This window comes from Zingiber officinale, chromosome 7B (assembly GCF_018446385.1).
Source record: "Zingiber officinale cultivar Zhangliang chromosome 7B, Zo_v1.1, whole genome shotgun sequence".
Taxonomy (NCBI): Eukaryota; Viridiplantae; Streptophyta; class Magnoliopsida; order Zingiberales; family Zingiberaceae; genus Zingiber; species Zingiber officinale.
In genome coordinates, this window is record NC_055999.1 from 92,368,965 (window position 1) to 92,383,203 (window position 14,239).

Genomic DNA, 14,239 nt, shown 5'->3' on the forward strand with positions numbered 1-14,239 from the left:
AAAAATCATTATAAAACTAAATAGAGATATAGATATGCAACAGAAATTAAAATGAAAGATAATATCATTTATGATTTTTTATCCTATTTTTGGATGGACAATCCACTATAATTTCTCTTTTTCAAAAATTTTCGGACAATGAGAAAAGCTCATACAATGATGTGAGGATAGTGACAAATTTACTAAACCTCTATTAAATGAAGTATAATAAAGTAAAGATACTGACAACATTGAGAGGTAGAATTATGACGTTCGTCATTGGAGCTTTGGCAAATTAGCACTTTGTACGAACAGACCAGCATAAATGGATTAGAGAAAATTAACTACTCAGTCTCAACCTCGTAACTTCTTTTATAAACTTTTCATTGGATCGATTAAATCACTTTTTGATTGACCGATCTCCAAAAACTACTTGAGTTCGTGTCCAAGTTCACGATCTTCCCAAATCATATTTTTTATGAATATATCTTAGTTGACTGACCCTCCTGATTAATCGACTGACCCTCTTGATCAGTCGACTAAACATTAGAATTTTCTTTCTTGCTAGATCCGATCTTATCCGATTAGTGATTACCATATGTAGTTGGCCGACCGAATCAATATTCAATCGACTGAACTTTTGAGTTTCCTTTGTTAACTGATCCGATCGTATCCGATCTCCGATTACTAATTTTGTTTAGTCGGTTGATCCTCATGATTAGTCGACTGGATCTTTATTTCCTTTTTTTTTATAGGATTCAGATATAATATGTGCCTATCTACTTGGATTGAACCCTTTGGTCGACTAAAGTATTTGTTTATCTATAAAATAGAGTTAACACAATAAATATTCTAAATATAATAGTAATCCTGCAAAACAGAGTTAGAAACATATAAGTATGTATGCATTAATTTAACAATTAAGATTGTTTGATCTTGACTCAGAAACTTCCGCTGATTTTTTCAGTCGGATCAATGCTTAAGGTTGTTCTCAAAATGAGAAGACGTTCTCACACCTTTTCAAAAGGACTTCTCTTCTCTATATTCTTACCTTATTTACTCTCCAAACCTCCGCTCTAATTGATCTGTTTGGACTTCTTTATCTTAGTGTTCGATCGACCTGATTCACTAAAACTTTCTTGGAACACTGAATTATCACAATAAATATAACATAGTAAAGTAAACTAGTGTTAGCGACATTCAAAATATGTTGGTCTAGTCGACCGTGCGCGGTTGATCGGAAACCTTGTTTCGGTCACACTTTCTTAGAGTTCACTCCTCCAAGACTTCGCACTTTCTTATAGTTCACTCCCCTAGGATTTTCCCTTTATTTGAAGTTCACTTATCCAAGACTTCTTAATATCTAAAATTCACTCTCTTAGGATTGTTTTCGTGATGGAAGTTCACTCCTTAGCACTTTTCACTACCTAGAGATGAGTTGTTTTCTTACTTGGAGTTCACTCCTACAAGACTTCTCATGATTGTTTTTAGGATTTTTTTTCTTTTTTGGAATTTACTCTTCTGAGACTTTTCACTACCTAAAGTTCACTCCCTCGTGATGTTTCTCTTGACAAGCCTCCTGTCATCCGTGAACTATTTCAATTTTTCTTTTACTAATCATCCACTTAACTAGATCAATCTTCACCCGTCTCCATTAAATATATTGTCCAAAAAATTATCAAAATCTATTAGGTCGATTAGACAAATACAATATTCTGTTGACATATATAGATTATTTTTCCAAAGTTAGCATGTGTCAATAAAACTGTTACTCAATTTAATATCAATAGTCACAAGAAACATCTTTATAAATTAAAAATATGCACTATAGCATTCCCTCGGGACGGTCTAGTGACTAGCGCATAATGTGCTGTCATCATAAGGTCTGAGATTCGAATCTAGGTAAATGTCTCCCTCATGTACTAGTCACTATTCCAAAGGCTAGTAACACCCTTGATTTATCTCCTTCATGTTGGTCCTGTGACGAATTGGTCGGGACATCAGGATAGTATACCAGTCTATTAGCTCGGTTGGTTAAAGCTTACTCCACCGACTAAACAAGTCTTGATTTAACCCGATTTGTCAGAGCTTCCACCAAAGAGGCGTACTTCGATTCTCCACCAGTGTAAATGTTGTTTCGGATTTTATCTTAATAATTTAATGACGCATAACCTAAATTTTTACTATCTCATGGCTTCTTTTCACCGTCTCAATTCTCATTAATTCTTTATCATTCTCTCTATTTCTAAATTTTATTACACGTTTCTCCTTCATATCCTTTTTATATCACAATGCATCAATCCATCTATTTTGGTTCTTCTACATATTAATACAGCTGCATCAATTCATCTATATCTCATCGACTCTTAAAAAAAATTACAGTCACATCTATCAATTTCTATATCTCATCAATTATCTTATCAGTTCTTCAGGTGATATATAAGACATGCTCACTATATAACTTGAGGTATAATGCCCCAGGGCGTAGCGCAGACGATGGATATATGACATCTCTGATGTAATAACCAAGGATCAATTTTTAGGAACGATCTGGGGTTTATCCTATCATGTACTTAACGCTTGTGTATATGTATTTATTTCACTCTATATATGTGGGGCTAACATTAGGAAGACTATTAATATAGTAGATCTATTTTAAAATATGATTAATAATCTAATTTCTATTTTTATTTTTGGATTAACATTTTTATTTTTATTTTCAATGCGTGGGCATGGCTAGTAAAATTAATAATATTTTTTCAAAATACTAATAAAATTTAGCACAGTCAAATTCATTAATAATAGTTAATGAATTTTTAGGATGGTTCCAATTAAGTATTATTTGAATTAAAAATTAATATTGGATCCTGTCCGGAATTTGAGTTAGACGAAGGTTGGATGAGCTATTGATGGCGTTGATGGAGGGATGACTGGGACACCGTTCTCGTATGCGCCTACAAGAATGGACCCCCACGTGGTGCTAACGGACAACGATAACTGCATCGGTGGTACTTGAACTCTGCACACACTCAGACAAACACACAGGATGTTAGAGGCCAAAAACTAGGGAAAAAGTCCCCGGAGCAGGCCCTCTGATGCTCAAGTCAGGTACTTTTTCCCCAGAAGAACAGTATACGAAGGAGAAAGAAAAGTAGAAGACAAGTGTGAATGTGCGAGAGAGCGTACCTGCGTAAGGGAGAGGACATCCCTTTTTATATGACAGTGCGTACCTCTGGAGGCTGACCTATGTTAGAGAATATCAGGTGTCAGGACTTGTCGGGTGATAGAGGGCACGTGATATCCTCCTGTGGACTGAAGGAAGGTTCCATTAGCAGATGACCGCAGACCATTGGAATATTCCCTAACACTTAGCAGTTATTCTCTGACAGACGGTTGCGATTCCCTAAACTTGTTGTCGTGTAACACCTTTTGTCCCGACCTTCTGTCCCGATCGGGTATGAATAGGGCAGCTCAGGATGATCTGTCGGGTATAATACCTGACCTTCACCTTAAGGGGTCGGGAGCTTTGGTGAGATGATCCAAGAGACGATCGGGAGTTGGCTGATCGGGAGTTAACTTGCTGAGAGAACCAAGCCTGGACATAATCGATCTGTGAGAACCCGACCTATTAGATCCGGGTCAGACATTACCACCCCGATTGTCTCCCATGTCTTAGACCCAGGTGTCTCAGATCTGGGATCCTGGTTTGTGAGAACCCGACCGGGAACCATGTTGCTGAAGTTATCACACGATCCTACTTCCTTTCTGCTCACCGCCACTTCCCCTTGACTTCTGACTGTCATGTCTCCTTGACTTCTGACTGCCACCCCCCCTTGACCTATGACTGTCACGACTTTATCGGACCTCACCGTTATGTACCGTATCACAAGCCTCCCCCAAGTCTAGTCGAAGGAGGCTCAGGTCCGACTAACTAGACTCAAGCTCTAGTCTGCTTATTCCATCATGATGTCCTTAAATGCTACTCATTTTCCCATGTCCTCGGATGTAAAACCTATTTAATTACTCAATCATCCTCGAGGAAAGGGCCTTACAAACACTTCGAAGCCGATTCTTCACATCCTCCTCTTTAAAAGGGGCTGACTCCCCTTACACCATTGTGCTTTTCTTGCTGACTTATCCTGACCATGGAATCTATCTCTGAGTATGATGAGGTGTCATCTCTACGCCAGTAACTAACCCATCTGACTCAGTTACTTGCCAAGAAGAATACTGCTTTAGTCGAGATGATGCAAGATAGGGATCTTCAGTCTTCCCTTCGTCGAGAAATTGAAGAACTTTGGTTAGCCGCCAAATCTCGGGTGTGGGCTGAAGTAGCATTAAAATAGAAGGCTTATTTAGATCTGGAGAGCCAGATCCAATTCCTGATCTATTTGAAAGACAAACACGCCGCTTCCGTAGCCCTTCTTCAAGAAGACAATCGGCTTAAAGACGATACCATTGCTCAGCAACGTCGAATTATTCAGTGCACCAAGGCGGAGCTGACCCGAGCACGATCTTACTTGGAGCAGGCAGGTCAAGCAGAACATCTTTGCTCAAGGTGTCGATCGATTGTCGATATTGGCAAGGAACTCTGATTACTGAGATGTTCTTAATGTGGAAGTGAGATTTTCGAGGGGTGTTCCCTATATTTTATTAAATAAATATAAATTTGGTTGGACTTCAGTTTTTATTTCTTTTTTCCTTTCTTCCCTGGCACTTCTTTACTTTATGCAGATCCCAAGGGAGGTTAGTGAAGGCTTCGTGTGCTGATAACTTGCCCAGGGGTAAGTGTAGAAAGCTGACCCATGAGTTACTAAGTGCAGGAGTGTGCTTGTTTATAGCTAGTGCTAAGACGCGAGGGCGAGAGTCTGAAATCCCGCCTGGGGCGAGAGTCTGGAGGCGTGAGAGTATGCTCACTTATAAGTCGCGCTGGGCGAGAGTCTGGAATCCCGATCGAGAGATCGTTGGTCATGAGAGCATGCTCACTTATAACTCGTATCGAAGCGTGAGTCTGGAATCCCGACCGAGAGGTAGTTGGTCGTGAGAGCAAGCTCACTTATAACTCACATTGGGGCAGGAATATGGAATCCTGACCGAGAGGTCGTTGGTCATGAGAGCAATCTCACTTATAACTCACACTAGGGCGGGAGTCTGGAATCCCGACCGAGAGGTCGTTGGTCGTGAGAGCAAGCTCACTTATAACTCGCACTGGGGTGAGAGTCTGGAATCCCAACCGAGAAGTGATCTAGAGACCTGACCAAGAAGCAATCTGGAGGTCTGACCAGGACTTGATATGAAGACCTGACTAGGAATGGATTTAGAGGTCTGACCAGGACTTGATTTGGAGGTCTGACCAAGAAGCGATCGAGAGACCTGACTAAGACTTCATATGAAGGTCTACCTAGAAATTAGCTCGGATGAGCAACATTTGTGGCTTGACGGGATTGTGCTCGGGGACTTAGCTTAATGCTCCTGCGACCACAAATTGCAATACATAAAGTTTTAGTAAAATTTAAACCTTATTTTGATTTCGAGGAGGAGTAAAGGCACTGAATTTGGAGTGACAATTCCCACCATCTTCCTCTTCGTTTCCCAAGGCCGTCGCATGGAATTTTCAGTCCTTGAGGCATGGTCTTCATAAGGTAGGGCGTTCCTATTCGCATATCCCCCTCCATAATTTTCCTATCACTTCCATCATAAATGTCCTTTCATAGGGAGATGACAGTGCCTCACGAACTTAACTCGTCATAATGTATGACACACGCTTTTTGCACGCGACCCCAAATCGCTTCCGCTTCTCGATCTGACGGCTGACATGTGCTATGCCATTTTAGTTGTCCGACTCGCTTCCCGATGCTTCTAAGGGTTTTGATTTAAAAACCCTAAAGGTTGTCCGTCGTTGTTCCCTATCGCATCGACTTTCTTCGACCTTTTCTTTTCCTTCTTTCTTTTGCTTTCTCATCTTCTTCTTCGTGCCTTGCCTTTGCCTTCTATAAGTACTCTTCCTTCTCCATCTTCCACTCCTTCTTTCGATCCCATAATGGCCGGCGAGATGGAAGTGCCCTGGTATGTGTACTTCCGCTCTGACTTAGATAGGAGTGACCTTAGGGCGATTCAGTCGAGTTTGCAACTTTCTGAAGCCTACAAGCTCCGTCCTCCAGGGCTTGATGACCATCCTTCCTCCCCTCTTGTTGGTTTTGTGACCTTTTTCAAGGATCAGCTCCTTGACGGTCTTCGCTTTCCTATCCATCAGTTCTTTTCCTCTTTGAGCAGGTAGTTCGATGTTTCGTTGTCCCAATTCGCCCCCAACGCCTTCCACGCGATGTGCGGAATGATGATTCTTTGTCGCCTATATCAAATTCCCTTGACCTCGTAACTTTTCCATCATTTTTACACCCTCAAACACTCGGAGCTGGGTGTTTTCATGGTGCAATCCAGGGTCGGGTACAAGTTTTTTTGAAGGGATGCCTTCTTCCAACAAGGGTTGGAAGTTCTAGATTCTTTTATGTCTAATTGCCCGAGTCAGCATCCTGGCTAGTTGAGTGGTGCTATACTCTTCCAGCTCCCTTTGAGCTACACGACCACCAACATCAACTACACTGCCACACGACTTCCGTAAAGTTGGAGGGCATGCAACATCGGCTCTCCTTACTCTGCGAGAGAGTTTGTTGCACACTTTTGGGCTCAGCCCTATCCGAACGTCATTGGGCGCTCCTTTTGGTAAGATCCAATGTCCCCACTTCCCGATCTTCGCTAACTGAAGTATCTTCTTTTTGTTTTCAAGAAACTGCCATATTTCATGCTTACACCCTCGACTCCTCTAAATTGCCCAGCGATGTTCTGAAGAAGCTGGGCCAAGAGATATTGGCGGGGCAGGAGGTTCCGCAGGCCCCTCAGGCCAATGCTCCAGCAGAAGCTTCGTCGCAACAGTCTGGGGATCATGAGGCTTAGGAAACTGAATCCCTCCCCATTGAGGTGGTCACCGGCGAGAGGGCTCCCTCTCCAGCCCTCGAAAAGCGCTTGCGCCTCCAACGCAAGAGGAAGCGAGTTACTCCATCAGTCCAAGCTTTTCCGTTGAGGCCTCCCCTCTCACAGGCTTCCTCTAAGGCCAAAACCTCCTCCCAAGTGGCCCCTTCTCCGGCAATAGAGGTTGCGACCTCTTCTCTTGTTCCCGTCTATGTCCTGGAGCAGACCAGCCCCCAAGCAGGAGACCAGCCCTGGGACTCCTCGACCCCCTCTCTTTCGCCTTCTGCTCCAACTACGACACCTGCTTCTTCCTCCCGCCCCAAGGAGTGCCTCAAGAGAAAGCATGCCTTCACCTCCTCCTTTAAACTGCCATCTCTGTAAATGTTAGGCCCCATTCCTTCTGCCAACGCCTCTTCCTTCTGTGGTTAGATGAAATTTCATAGGACCTTGGCTGAGTCCTGGAAAACTGTCGCTGACCAGATTTTGGAAGGCCTACCACTAGAGTTAGCGGAACTGTTCTCTAATCGGCTAGTATCGGTGAGTTTCTTCTTTCTTTTTTATAACTTTGGGATAAGGCTAATGCTAATTCTCCCCTGCTTTTGACAGACCTGCGCCTTGGGACTTAGCATATCACAATACGTGGCTAGTATGCAACGAGAGAATGAGTCTCTGAGGGCTCGCCTTCGGGAGCTGGAATCTCCCACGACCACCAGCCACATTTTTGATTTAACTGCCCTAGACAACCCAGTGCAGTCTTATCTTTAACTACGGAGGAGCAAACTCAAGTTGCCAAGGGCATGCTCAGGCGGAATCAGAGAGGGCGCAGACCTTTCAGATAACCCTGAAGACGAGCGAGTCCAAACTTAAGTCTGAAGGGCTAAGGTGCACCCAAATTTTGGCTGATCTGGAGGAGAAGGAAGCTGAGCTGACTACCGTCTCTCTATGGATGCGGGAGTTGCAAGAGGCCCACACTGCTCTTGAGAAGGATTTGGTAACCAAGAAGCCAGATCTGGCTGCCAGTGCCGATCGGGAAGTTGCCCTTCAAAAGCAGTGGGAGGTAGGCACGGTTACCCTGAAGTCCTTCCAACCAGACCTCTCCAAAGCTAAGGACGAAGCTGCCACCACACATCAGGAATTGGCCCTGGTCCGAGCTGATGCAGATAAGGCCAAGGATGAGCTAAAGGATTATCAGGCTGGTGAGGTTGCCCGTCTAGAAGCTCACAAGGCCACCTACCTTGCCTCCAAAGAATTTGGAGCGAAGATAGACAGTCTCATTGATCGGATGGTCTTGTACGGTGGTGTAGGGGCCTGCTGCAGCTTTGTGAGAAAGGCTACCTCCGATCAACCCCTCCTAATGATTTCTTGGACAGGGGTTGCCTTCTCCGAGAGCTTCCCGACGACCCTTTTCCTTCTTTTGATGATTAACCTGTGCCTTATCTTGTACTCTTCTCTTCCATAAATGTACAGTTGGATTTTAAAAATTATTGAAGGCACATGTCTGGGTGGATGAACCTAGTGCCATGTATTGTTCACTTAGTACGTTCACATATATCCCACGCTACTTCTCACTTGCTACGTTTAAGCAATTTGTTAAGTATTTATCCCTCCTATAGAGGTTTTGCTAACTTAGCCTCCATGTAAGCGTCAAGGCATGAGACTGGCCAGGGTTTTTTGTTTTTTCTTTTTACCCGCCCAGGCATCTATCCCGACTAGTCCATTTAATGTCCCGACCAGGTTTGATGATTGGGCGACCAGGTCAGTTGCTTTGTCTGACCAGTCTACTCCAAGACTCTCGATCAAGTTTCACGTGATCTAGCTACACGCCTAGTCACGAGCCCCGATACTCCAGAGTTTCGAGAGGGAGCTACTATAACATCGCCTATTCTCGAAGCCACGACAAACCTTTACCTTCATCATTCTCTTACCTTCGCTTTTTCCGACATGCCTCCTTGGCATGATTTTCTAGAATGATCCTACGACTATCATTGCTTTTAAGTTTATGGATGACGCCGGCTACTTTAAATCAAATCGCTTGATGAGCGTTGATGACAAGACCCTCTGTGCCCTCCTTGGCGACTATAAATATCGTTCCCCTTCCGCTTTACTGAACTTTTCATCTCCCTTCTTATTTTTTCTGGCACCGGCTGTGCTCTACCCCTTGTGCTTCACGTTTACACCATCTCATGGATTCCCTTATGCCTACCTACGCTCCCAGAGTTTCAACTTTCACTAGCGTGGATCTGGATGATTTTCGCTTCTCGCATGAAATCCCTATGGTCATGCACATCATCATACTTTCCGAGGTCCACAGGGTCTCTTCCCCTCCAACAGAGTACGTGACATTCTTCAAAAAATAGTTTGTTGTCGGCTCAAGTGAGTCGTTATTTTTGCATCTCCCTTTGTCAACTTACCCCTAATTCCATGAGGATTTTGCCCAGCTTTGTTCTCCTCTATGAAGTGTGCGACATATCCTGGACTCCCCCACTTATTCCATTACTTCTTTACCCCCTCGCTGTCACAGTGAGAGTCTTTTCCATCTCCAGGCCCATACTCGAAGTCTCTTTTTTGTTCCTCTCCCTTCCTTAGACTCGGGGTGGAAAGAAAAATATTTCTTCCTGAGCTTTCCCTTAGCCATAGAATGACCTACCCAGTGACGCTCAGCTCTACCTCCGACACCACCTCTAGGGGATTTTCAGACAGACCCTGACTTTACAGAGGCCTCTGCACAACTAGGATGTTGGCGCTTGGACCTGCTTAGGCTGCTGACAGAGGACGTACTGTTTCTTTTCAGCTTGAGCCGCATCTCTTCGGAACTACCACATTCCTTAGGTAAGGCCTACCCTACCCTGACTGGCCTTCGTTCCCCTACTCTAATTTTGATGCTCTTCTTGCAGCCAACACTCTGGCTCGAGCGTCCTCGATTAGGCCTCTTCCCCTGAGCGATTTCGAAATAAATCGCCGGGGACGCATAATACTAGATAGGAGGGGCCTCTCGCATCTTGCTCCCCTTCCCATAGGGGCGATTGTTTCATTTGCTCCTCGGTCGGCCGCTCGAGCAACTCCGCATGTTCGCTTCACTCTTGAGCCTTCAAGGCATGCTCCTCCCGTGCCTCCTGTTCGTAAGCATCAAACTCCATCAGAAGGGTCAGACTCAGATGAGCAGCCTCTTCTGCGTCGGGCCAGACACCGACCTATAGGACTCGACCTGGCGTTTGAGGCCTCGGCTGTCGTTCCATCATCACGACCAGCCTCCGCTTCCATTCCAAATCCACAGCCCCCAGTGATCCTGTCAGGCCGCCTTGAACCAGAGCTGGAGCTGAGCGAGGGAAGACCCTGATGATTTAAGAAGAAATTGAGCCGATGTGGCAACATAGATCCAGCGCCCCGGTCATACCTTCTCCTCGATCGACCGCTTCCTCTCAACCTAGCCCTTCCGCTCATCCTGGGTCTACCCCTTCTTCGTCTGGCCCTTCTGCTCAACCAGGATCTGCTTCTACCCCGCCTGGTCCATCTACTCAACCAGGATTTGTTTTACCCCTCCTATTTTATCTACTCAACCAGAATTTGCTTCCACCCAGCCTGGCCTGAGCGAGACTGCTCCAGACTCTTCCCGAACTCGATATTTCTACTTCCGTGCCACTCTACCCACACAGTGGGGATTGTGTCGCTCTCTCGTCTCTCCTGCTCGCAATATCCTATTACGGGGTCGATTAGCATCTCAATGGGAGCACATCATGCAGGCGATGGACACCTGCGCCTTGCTTGGCCTGGTGGACCTGACCTATGAAACAACTACTATGGTAAGCTTCCGCTCTCTCTTGCAGCTATGCTCCTCCTACTCTGTCTTTCTGTTCTCACTCCTCCGCGATTATGAATAGATGTTTGCCCAGCCGCTCCGCTTAAATTAAACATTCCTGCACATACATTGGTTTAATAAGATCTTAAAGGACTAAGTTACAGACCTGGAGTCTCAAATCTCCAACCCTGCTGCAGTCGTGCCCGGACTTAAGGCGGAGGTAGCGACCTTGAAGAAAGCGAACACCTTCTAGGAATAGACCTTGGAAGATGCCTAGTCGGAGATCAACCATCTCCGAGATGACAAGAGTAGGCTTGAAGTTCTCTTGTAGACATCTAAGGCTAAGTGTCAAGAGACTCAATCAGAGCTAACTCAGCGATCTATAGCTCTAGAGGACTTCAAGCTTATGCATAAGCAAGAGATGGATCATATGACCCAGGAGCTGAATTCCCGGGACCTGCTTATTATGGACTAGAGATGAGATTTGAAGTCTCAAGTAACAGAGCTGGGTTCTTTGCTGGCAGAGCTATCTCAGGCTCAATCTGCCTTATCGAGCTCCATTATTGCCTTGGAGACCTATAAGGTTGGGGAGAGTGACCGCCTGCAAGCGAGCCGAGAAGAATATTTACACTCTCCATAGTTCGGCTCACAGGTGAGGAATCGTTTAATCATGTCCGTGGCCTATGGTGCGGTGGGGGCACTTCAACAACTTGAGGAGAAAGGGTATCTACCCTCTATCCCTCCTGAAGCTTTTCTAGATCATCGTCGCATCCTCAGAGAGATGCTTGACGATGCATTCGTAGGATTCAAATAACTTGTGTATGAACATTATATTGTACTCTATTTTACTTATTATTGCGACTACTTTCTTTTTAGATTTTATACTTTCTCCTTAGTCTTAACTTAGTGGGGTCTGAGTTGTTTAACCCGAGTGTGGGGGTTTGATCGGGTCTTAAAAAAGATTTGTGAGTGTTCTAAACCAAGGTATCCTGACCTGACATTTCATGCCCGACCGGTCAGATGTTCCCGATCTCAAGTCTTACAGAGTACTTAAGTACGATAGGATTGGAGGTAGTTAGCACTCTAGGGATGGTCTAGCTTCTTACCTTGAGCGTCTTATAGATAGTAGACACCAAACGCTAACCTTTTAACAACTTTATATGGACCATCCCACTGAGGTGTCAATTTGGTTACCTTCCCTACGAGCTTTATCCTCTTCCACACTAAGTCCCCTTCTCTGAAGAACCGGAGAATCACCCTTCTATCATAATTCTGACACATCTTTTGTCGATATGTCGTTAATCGGCCGGCTGCCCATTAGCGAATTTCACTGATAAAATCCAACTCTGAGAGTCGCCGCTCGGTATTTCCTTCGTCATATAGGATTCTTCTGATTGAGGGCACCCCGACCTCTATAGATACCATAGCCTCACTACCATAAATCAGGTGAAATGGGGCGAGTCCTGTGCTTTCTCGTGGGATCGTGCAGTAGGCCTAGAGGATACTGGGCAACTCTTCTACCCAATCACCTCCAACATGATCCAACTTGACTTTCAACCCTCGGACTATCTCCCTATTAGTAACCTCTGTCTTCCCATTGCTTTGTGGATAAGCTACGAATGTGAAGGCTTGAGTTATATCAAATCCTTGACACCAAGCCTGGATTTTGCGGCCTTGGAATTGTCTTTCATTGTTTGAAATCAACTTGTGCGGTATTCCAAATCGGCAGAGGATGTTCTTCCATAAGAATTGAATACCGGCTCCCTCAGTGATCCTGGCCAGGGCTCCTGCTTCCACCCATTTAGAAAAGTAGTCCACTGCTACGAGCAAGAACCGTTTCTGATCTGGTGCCATCAGGAATAGCCCCACAATATCCATGCCCTATTGGTCGAAGGGACATGAGACTATTGAGGTTTTCAGCATGTCAGTCAGCTGATTGGTCATGTTCTGATGCTTTTGGTAGGATAAACAAGTATTTACCAGTCGTTGAGCGTCTTTCTACAGAGTAAGCCAGAAATACCCAGCCAACAATACTTTTCAAGCCAGCTTCCTCCCCCCTGCGTGGTTACCTCCACATCCTTGATGTACCTCTTGTAGAGCATACTTCGCCTCCTCGGTTCCTAAGCATTTGAGCAGCGGTCTAGAGAATGCCCGCTTGTACAACCGATCCCCGATTAGGGTATACACATGATCTCTTTTCCTGATCAACATTGTTTCTTCCGGATCAACGGGTAGGATGTCTTGCTGAAGATAAATGATCATCGTGGGCCTTCAGTTGATCGACTCCTCAATATTATTCTGCAGGTCTATCTGAGCTATTAGGAAGGTCTGGGCTATCGACCTGTCTAGCACCCAAGTGGTCAAAGAGCTAGCCATTCTGGCTAGTTCGTCAACCCTTTGGTTATTCGCTCGGGGAATCTTGGTCACCGTGACTTCCTTGAAATTCTCTTTCATCTTCTCATATGCTTTACGGTATAACTGCAGCTGGTCACTGTTAACTTCGAAGTTGCCTACTACTTGCTGAGCCACAAGCTGAGAATCTGAATAAATAACTACTTGGACGGCTCCGACATCCCGAGTTGCTTGCAGTCCTGCCAATAATGCTTCGTACTCTGTCTTATTATTCGTAGCTCTCAAATTTAACCTGACAGCCAGTTGTAAGATATCCTCCTGAGGGATATCAGGAGGATCCCGACTCCACTTCCTTGTTGGGTGGTCAATCCGTCTACATAGACCTTCCAGGCTTCTTCCGAATCTGTTTGTTGGACTTCCGTTAGAAAATATGTTAGGGGTTGCGATTTAATTGCTGTTCGGGGCTGGTACTGTATGTCATATTCTCCCAACTCAGTTGCCCATTTGATGAGGCGGCCTGCTACCTCTACATTAGTGAGAGCCTTACCCATGGTGTTGTTGGTCACGACTGTAATGGGATGTGTCAAGAAACAGGGCCTTAAGCGATGACCCATGAGTACCAATCCATAGACCAATTTTTCCAGGACCGTGTATCGGGACTCGACCCCTTTCAATAAGTGGCTGAAGAAATACACTGGCCACTGTATATCGTCCTGCTCTTTTACCAATACCACCCCCACGACCTTAGGGGTGACTAACAGATAAACCCATAGCGGCTCTCCGACAATAGGTTTGAATAGTGAGGGTAAGGTCTTCATGTGTTTTTTTAATTCCTTAAAGTCCTGGTTACATTCATCATCTCATTGAAACTTGACCTCTCTCCTGAGCATTTTGAAGAAGGGCAAGGCTCTATCCGCAGACCGGGATATGAACTTGGACAGTGCAGTTATTCTGCCCACCAACTTCTGAGCTTCCTTCAGATTCTAAGGCGCCTTCATATCTCAAAGTGCCCGGATCTTCTCCGGATTGACTTCAATTCCTCGCTCAGTAACGAGGTATCCCAAGAATTTTCCCCCTCAAGCTCCAAACAGGTATTTGAATAGATTCAACTTCAGCTCATACTAGCGTAGTGTGCCGAAGGTTTCT